At 35.2% G+C, this 9,324-nt stretch overlaps 1 long non-coding RNA gene across 1 annotated transcript in view; it reads right to left on the bottom strand.

Moving 5' to 3' along the window:
• Nucleotides 1–6,690: 6,690 nt before the first annotated feature.
• The window catches only part of LOC119467870, a 9,396-nt gene continuing 6,762 nt past the window's right edge, over nt 6,691–9,324 (bottom strand). The window contains exon 3 of the long non-coding RNA XR_005196510.1: nt 6,691–6,806. This is a non-coding gene — a long non-coding RNA (uncharacterized LOC119467870). The remainder of the gene's footprint in view (nt 6,807–9,324) is intronic.

Genomic DNA, 9,324 nt, shown 5'->3' with positions numbered 1-9,324 from the left:
AAATGACAATAAATAGCAATGAATCTTTCTGTATATTTGCTTTGCTGACGAGTGTGTGAAATAGAGAAGCAATCCAAGAAGACACTCGTATGAAGATGATCAGTAATAACCATTTAGTGAGTACTTATGTAGCAATTCTCTTATTAAATAGCATTACATAGAGTATATTATTTTCTTCTGAGGAAACTTGGCGAGTTGCCAAGGAGGTGACTACCCTAAGGTCATTCAGCTAAGTTACAGAGACAGTATTCAAACTAAGGTGCCTCTGCCTCCAAACACTATTCAAACTTCTAGACTTTTCTAAGGACTTCCAATAACTGCATTATACTGATAAAACTTGCCTGTCAGAATAAGAAGGATGTTCTATAACTCCATCTCTGAGTCAGACAACTGAAGAAGATGCTTACCTTGTGCCACACAGATAAGTGAGGGGTATCTCCAAACTCATTTATTAAGCTTAAGAAATATTATTTTCTGCATGAAAATCCTAGCTCAATGGATTTTTAAAAATGTACTAATTATATGTTTTAAAGTTAACTCTGTGGTAGCAGAATTTTTGTATTTTATATATTCCCATGAGTGCTGGGAAAAGAGAAAAGGCCAAGAAAGGCCATATTCTCATGAACAAGAGAGGAATTCACACAGGCAACAAAGTAGTGAAATTTGTTCCAATGTTTTCTTACAGAGAGTATACTAGCCTGGAATGCACTGATTGCCAAGGAAATAAAGCTCTGAATTAAAAAGGTGAATGCCTTTTAGGGAAGCAGAAGGACAAAGAATTGCCATAATATAACACTATCAAACCTCAAGCCAAGGAGGTTTATAGAGCAGAAGTCTTGATTGCCTTCTATAGAACTGTAAAAGCTCAATGTGCTAAAGAAAACCTTTGGCTTCTCTTGAGCCACTTCAATTGTTTGATTATTGTCATTTTCATCATCATGATAACTGGAATGTATTGCAGTATACACATAACAATTCATTTAATCTTCATAATATACTATATGGTAATGACTATTATTATATTATTTTATATTTGAAGGAACAGTGGCAATTAGAAATTAGATTACTTTCCTTTCGTCACAAAGGTAGCAAATTCAGATCTAGAATTCTTTACTTGGGCAATTTGACTTCAGAGACTATCTTTTTAAGCACTATACTATACCTTCTCCTGAAACTGAAATGGTAGGTAATATTATCAGTATCATTAATCTTAAGCTTAGTCAGTTTTAGTATTAAAATAATATTCATGGTTATATATCTCCCTTGGGCTGAAGGTAGATGCATGTATTGGATGGCAGAGGATAGGATTGGCAGCTGCCCTAACATGAACAGAAATGGGTCAACTGTAAACAGTCTGAGCAAAAGAAAGTATTTAGGGTACACCAATATATGCATACAAAATTAATTGCTTGAAAGAAGGACCACTCTATTCTAATTGTTTTATGCTCAAATGGTCTTTCCACTTCTGCTGCTTTCTAGCTAAGGGATCAAAAGAAATAAAAATAAAAGAAGCAGAACTGCAAAAAGCATCACACTGCAAATAACTGCTGGAATCTTAATCTGAAGTTACCACAGGTATATGTATTTTCTGAAAGTGACTGCTACTTGTACATAAATCACTTGAAAAATTACATACACTGTGATCATAATTTTTAACATATAAATCAAAATAGAATTCAATTTTACAAATTCTAGTTTCACTAATTTGAAATTATGATATTGATTGTCACAATTTATTAAATTTCTGCTATGATTTAGGTACTAAACCGTGCAAAAAAGCCTAAATTGTTCTTTACATTTTATTTTAAAATCTACAAAGTATAATATGTATATGCTTATTTTACAGTTAAGAAACTTCAGCTAAAATAAGTAATTTTCCAAAAATCACACTAATGGAAACTAGGCTTTGATCTTAACGGGGAAAGAATAGAGTCTAACATTTTTGAACTACTGTGTGCCCAGCACTGATCTAGGCAATTCACAAACATTGTCTCATTTACATATAATATATATTCACGGGAGGGCTACAAATAATATAACATAATAGATCATAACAGTAACTGCCGACTGTTTACGTGCTGGAAAAAAGGTGGTCAGGTGAAATAGTGAATAAGCAAATTTTACTCTCAGAGACCTTTCTTCTTTTCTTTGGTCAGACTGATCTAATGCACATTGACAGCTCCTGAAACAGCAAGTAGAATCTCAGAACATGTTTAGGTATCAGCCATATGGTATACATGAAACCATGGCACTTTGTTTAAGCAGTGGACTATATTTCTAAGCCACATAGGCACATAGCTCAAAAAACACTGACTGATGGCCAAATAATTTTTCCCAAAATATAAATATATACAGTAGAGATGGTATTGAACATGCCTAGCCAATAATGCACATTTTAGTTCTGTCCCCAGAGACAAAGGTTACAAAGAGTTTCTATAAAATATTAATAATTTTGCATCTTCATGACCTAACACCACAAATATCTTTTCTCTCCTTTTTGTTATTCTCAGAGAGTAGTATAAGAAATTTACCTAAAGTCACCGTGCAAGGGGGGAACTCCAGGGACTGTCAAGTTTTAGAGGTGTGTTTTGCATTAAATTTGGATACCTTGTTAAAAAATTAGTTTTATTTTTCTTTCCACAGTGCATGTATTTTTTCTTTCAGTTTTATAACAAGTTTAAGAAACCATTAATAAATTAGTCATCAGTGACTAAAATTGCTGCGTTTCTGGCCATTAAGAAAACCTGTTCACGTGTTCTAGTGGTGATTGTTTGCTATTAAGGGGATAATAAAGTGCTGAAAATTTTTTTTTTCAGGAAGGAATCCTGCAGAGCTCCAACTAAAGAGGACTTTCTAATAAACAGCAGTCTGAAACAACTGCTCTAGAATTTAATATCACCTTTTCATGCAGTAGCATTTTGAGCTAAAACTAGAATTATAACAAAGTCATAAAGGCCTTCACCTATCTTCAAGTCACATCAAGATTAACCCAAAAGAGCATCCTTGCATTCTTTCAACATCCTTCCTCTTTCACTTACAAACATGAACTAACCCTTCTTCACTTGCTACTTCACTTACACAACCATTGGTGGATAATATTCTCTAAGTTTTGAAACTCAAAATGTGGCCTATGGACTAACATCATCATCATCACCCGAGCCTTTGTTAGAAATTACAGAATCTCTGGACCTAACTCAGGCTTACTGATTCAGAATTTGCATTTTAACAAGATTTCCAGGTGATTCATACGCACATTAAAGTTTGATATGCACAGCTCTATGATGGAGTTTCTCAACACTGGTTCACCTTTAAAATACACATAGAAGAGGTTAAAAAAATACTAATGCCTGGCCCTAACCTCTTCTGCCAAAATTCAGATTAAATGGCTTGGTGTGAAGTCCAATGATTCTAATGTATAGCCCAGGAAACATATATATATATATATATATATATATATATATATATATATATATTTTTTTTTTTTTTTTCCCCAAATATCCCCGTTGCTGTATTCCCATTTGTTCCTAACTTCAACTTCTGATACCAAGTTGCTATATTTTATCTTATTTCTGTAAATAATGGTCAATGTCTGTGAGAGACAAATTGAATTCATCATGTTTTGTCACAGGGCATAATTGCCTTTAATTTCTGTTCTTAAATGGCGGCTACCGACACTCTCATACCTGAGCCCTGTATAGTTGGCATGTGACTAGTTTGGGCCTAGCTGAGATGCATCCCTAAAATTGTCAACCAAAAAATATCTGACATGACAATAAACTGTATTCAGTAAGAGTAGAATTTCTAATTACCCATTTACCATGATTGACAGCTATTAGCTTTGCTATTAAAATGTACCTGATGATGGCCAAGATGATATTTACAAATGTATTTGTTAGAGCTGCCATCTATAGAAAATGTCATTGTCTCTTCTTTGTTAATTATATTTAGTAAATCCTCATTAGAAAAATGACAAATACTCTTTTATTAACAACGCTAACCCCAAAATTCTTTGTCATTAATATTTACATATTAGGTAGTTCCGAAGAAATTATGGCTTACCAGAAACTTGAGTCATAATACTTAGTTTTCTATAATGTTTCCATGTTCATTATGAAAAATTTAGTGCAAATGATATTTCCCAGTCGTATTAAATGAACAGGAAAACAGAAATGATCATATTTTCATGAAAGTGATTACAGTGATATTTTCACCTTGAATAAAGCAGAAGCAATACACTGACAGTTTTCATTATGCTCAGTATATCACTTCTCAACAGAGTGGAAATAACCATCCCAAAACTATACATGCATGTCACATTTGAAATACAGTGCATGCATGTGTGTGTGTGTGTGTGTGTGTTTTATGGTTTTGTTGAAGACAAATGTTTAGGTAATTGGTAGATAAAACTGCTGGCATAACTTTGAAAATCCAATAACTTCTTATTTTTAAATAATACTATATTTAAATAAATTGTTTTCATTTATTTTGTTTTAGTTTGGTATTTGTGTTGTTGTTATACCACAGCCTTGCCTCTACTTCCACTCCAGGAGAAGTCAAAGTCACAAACAATACCCACAAATTAGATTTAGACTTTTTAATACCAACATTCAAATGCTAACTGATCAAGATTTTCAGGCCACTCAAAGAAGGAACTTCAAAAAGGCCTTTAACTCATTTCTCTTCTCCAAGTCCTGGCATATGTTGGACTGTGCAATGCTCCATGTGAACATCTCATAATGAAAGTACAGAACACTCTGGGACTGTGCACAAAGAAGATACCAACTAATGAGATCACTGCAGCATTTGTCTACAGGATCCTACTGGAAGTTGATAATAAGCAGTGAAAATAACACCTTTAATGCCCCAAAATGTTGTTTGGACTGGAGCAACTTGCTTTCAGCAGTCACAATCAACTTGAGCAAACGAAACACAGAATAACAAAAGCTTAGATCCAAAGGCCTTGGAAACTTACCAATATGACTCAACTTGAATAGCAGTTCTTTTTTTCAACTTTTCTGCTCAGCTTTGGCTGGGGACCAAAAACTAGAACAGTAGATTCCAACATGCCCATGTTACTGAGTTAAATCACTGAAGTTAGCACTTACCAGAGTACTATGCATGCAGTAAGGGCTCAATAACTGACTTTTGAATCCAATTTAAAATTGTGTATCTGAAAACTGAGTTTGGGAAATGGGTAGATAGGAAAGGGATGAATTGCATTTGACTCTAATAACAGTGCCAACTAGAGACTGGAATGCTACTCTTGGAGGGACTGTATTGCTAGACTTACTGACATTACCTGAAGGCAAGTAATCAAATAGCTATGATCTTCAATTGTTCATGTCAAGAAAATCTCCTCTGAATTGAACCACTGTCTATCTATGATTGTGGGGTCTCTCTATATGATGTATATCACTAGGTTCTTGAATTCTAAGTGGGATAAGTGACAAGACCACGAGGATATGCTAGTGGCCATTTTTTTTAATGAACTCATTCTTTTTTTATTATATTTTAAGTTCTGGGGTACATGTGCAGGTCGTGCAGGATTTTTACATAGGTATACACATGCAGACATCCTTCAGTCACCTACATTAGGTATTTCTCTTAATGTTATTCCTCCCCAATGCCCCCACCCCCTACTATCCCTCCCCTAGCTCCCTCACCCCCCAACAAGCCCCAGTGTGTGATGTCCCCCTCCCTGTGTTCATGTGTTCTCATTGTTCAATGCCCACTTATAAGTAAAAACGTGTGGTGTTTGGTTTTCTGTTCTTCTGTCAGTTTGCTGAGGATGATGGTTTCCAGCTTCATCCATGTCCCTGCAAAGGACATGAGCTCATTCTTTTTATGGCTGCATAGTATTCTGCGGTGTATATGTGCCACATTTTCTTTATCCAGTCTATCGTTGATGGCCATTTGGGTTGGTTACAAGTCTTTGCTATTGTAAACAGTGCCGCAATGAACATACATGTGCATCTGTCTTTATAATAGAATGATTTCTAATCCTTTGGGTATAACCCAGTAATGTGATTGCTGGGTCAAATGGTATTTCTATTTCTAGATCCTTGAGGAATCGCCACACTGTCTTCCACAATCGTTGAACTAATTTACATTCCCACCAACAGTGTAAAAGTGTTCCTATTTCTCCACATTGTCTCCATCACCTGTTGTCTCCAGATTTTTAAATGATCTAATCAAAACAGCATGGTACTGGTACCGAAACAGAGATATAGACCAATGGAACAGAACAGAGGCCTTGGAAGCAATGCCACACATATACAACCATCTGATCTTTGACAAACCTGACAAATATAAGCAATGGAGAAAGAATTCTCTATTTAATAAATGGTGTTGGGAAAACTGGTTAGGCATATGCAGAAAGCTGAAACTGGACCCCTTCCTTACACCTTATACAAAGATTAACTCCAGATGGATTAAAGATATAAATGTAAGACCTAACACCATAAAAACCCTAGAAGAAAACCTAGGCAATACTATTCAGGACATAGGCAAAGGCAAAGACTTCATGACTAAAACACCAAAAGCAATGACAACAAAAGCCAAAATAGACAAATGGGATCTAATCAAACTTAAGAGCTTCTGCACAGCAAAATAAACAATCATTAGAGCGAACCAGCAAACAACAGAATGGGAAAAAAAATTGCAATCTACCTGTCTGACAAAGGGCCAATATCCAGAGTCTACAAAGAACTAAAACAAATTAAGAAAAAACAAACCACCCCATCAAAAAGTAGGTGAAGGATATGAACAGACACTTTTCAAAAGAAGACATTTATGCAGTCAACAAACTTACGAAAAAATGCTCATCATCACTGCTCATTAGAGAAATGCTAGTGGCCATTATTATGGACCTGGAAATGCACAAAGCTATGGCAACTTGGTCATGCAGTATATTATTTTGCAATGTTTTTGAGTCTGCAAGGTTGGAAGAATCATTTCTCTTTGCTTCTCTCCCTTGTTGCCTATTTTAACTCTTTCCTCCCGCTTGATTAAGTCACAAGCAGCTAAGTTATATTCATTATTGGAAGCTGCCCTGAGAAGCCTGGAGTACATGGAAGCAAACCCTCAACAACCCCCCACCTCCATCTGTCTTTCCCTTGCTCCTTCCCTCTTTTCTTTCTTTTGTTTACCTCATACAGAATGGCTAGAAGTGGTGCCCCACAAAGGCTTGAAAATGTCTAAGGTGAAATACAACTCACTGAGAATCCATATTATAATATGACAACAATCATAATGGTAATATAGTTACTTAACCTAGTTATGTCAGTTTTCTTATCTCTGAAATGTAGATAAATAAAGGCACATCTCAAAGATTTACTCTTCTAAACATTCTGTAAGAAAATGTATACAGTATGCTTTAAAAAGCATCTGGACTGAAGTAAAATCTAAGTAAACATTTGATTTTATTTCAATTATTTCTACAAAAAGAAAAGGTGGGGTGGTGTTCAGAGCATAAAGATAGTCAGTGACATATCAATGGCTTTATCACTGTCCAAAACTTCCACCAAACACCGGTGCCTTTGTAGGGCACTGAAGAAATACCCTGGTTCCAGTGAATGTTATAATAAGATAAGAGGTCTTCATATCTACCAGCCAGCAATTCCTAATCCAGTTGGTGTATCTTCCTTCTATTTGAACTATTCTTATATCTAAGTATGATCGCAGTGATGTAAATCACACTCTTTGTTTTTCTACTTTTAAGTTCAGGAGTAAATGTACGGGTTTATTATATAGGTAAACTATCATAGGGGTTTGGTGTACAGATTATTTCATCATCCAAATAATATGCATAATACCTGATAAATACGTTTTTTATGTTATTTCCCTCCTCCCACCCTCCACTCTCAAGTAGGCCCCTGTGTCTGTTGTTCCCTCATTTGTGTCCATGTGTATTCATTGTTTTGCTCCCACTTATAAGTGAGAATATATGGTATTTAGTTTTCTGTCCCTGCATTAATTTGCTTAGGATAATGGCCACCAGCTCCATACATGTTGCTGCAAAGGACACAATCTCATTCATTTTTATGACTGTATAATGTTCCATGGTGTATATGTACCATATTTTCTTTATATAATCTGTCATTGATGGTATTTAGGTGAATTCCGTGTCTTGATATTGTGAATAATGCTTCACTGAAAATTCACATACATGTGTCTTTATGGTAGAATCATTTATATTCGTCCGGTATATACCTAGTAATTATATTGCTGGGCTGAATGGTAGTTCCATCTTTAGCTCTTAGAGGTATTGCCATACTGCTTTCCACAATGAGTGAACTAATTTATACTCCCACCAGCAGCATATAAGTGTTCCCCTTTCTCTGCAACCTCACCAGCATCTGTTATTTTTTGATTATTTAGTAATAATAATTCTGACTGAGGTGAGATGGTATCTCACTGTAGTTTTGATTTGCATTTCCTTGATGACTAGTGGTTATTATTGCCTTGCCTATTCAGGTCCTTTTTGGTCCATTTTTTCATATGCTTGTTGGCCACATGATGTCTTCATTTGAAACATGTCAGTTCATGTCCTTTGCCCACTTTTTAATGTGATTGCTTTTTATTCTTTTGCTTGAGAATTTTATGTTCCTTATAGATTTTCAATATTAGATCTTTGTTGGATGCACATTCTGCAAATGTTGTCTTCCATTCTATAGGTTGTCTGTTTACTCTGATCATAGTTTCTTTCGCTGTACAGAATCTCTCTAGTCTAAGTAGATCTCATTTCTCAGTTTTGTTTTTTATTGCAATTACATAATCACAAAAACTTTGCCAGGTCCTATGTCCATAATGGTATTGCCTACATAGGGCACTGAAGAAATGCCTTACAGGTTCTGTTTCTTTCTTTCTTTTCTTTTTTTTCTTTTTTTCTTTTTTTTTTAATTTTTAGTTTTGGGTTTCATATTTAAGTCTTTATTCCATCTTCGGTTAATTTTATATGTGGTTTAAGGTATGGGCCCAGTTTCAATATTCTGCATATGGCTATCCAGTTAGCCCAGCACCGTTTATTGAACGGGGAGTCCTTTCCTCATTGCTCGCTTTTGGCAACTTTGTTGAAGATCAGATTGCTGTAGGTATGCAGCATTATTTCTGGGCTTTCTATTCCATTCCATTGGTCTATGTGTCTTCCTTTTATGCTAGTACCATGCTGTTTTGGTTACTGTAGCCCTGCAGTATAGTTTGAAGTTGGGTAATGTTATGCCCCCGGTTTTGTTCTTTTTGCTTAGAATTGCCTTGCCTATTCAGGCTCTGTTTTGATTATATGAATTTTATAATAGTTTATTCTAGTTCTGTGAAGCATTTCAT

This window comes from Cebus imitator, unplaced genomic scaffold, assembly GCF_001604975.1.
Source record: "Cebus imitator isolate Cc_AM_T3 unplaced genomic scaffold, Cebus_imitator-1.0 Scaffold343, whole genome shotgun sequence".
Taxonomy (NCBI): domain Eukaryota; kingdom Metazoa; phylum Chordata; class Mammalia; order Primates; family Cebidae; genus Cebus; species Cebus imitator.
The sequence above is the reverse complement of the archived record's forward strand: the minus strand, read 5'-3'. Positions and strand labels throughout refer to the sequence as shown.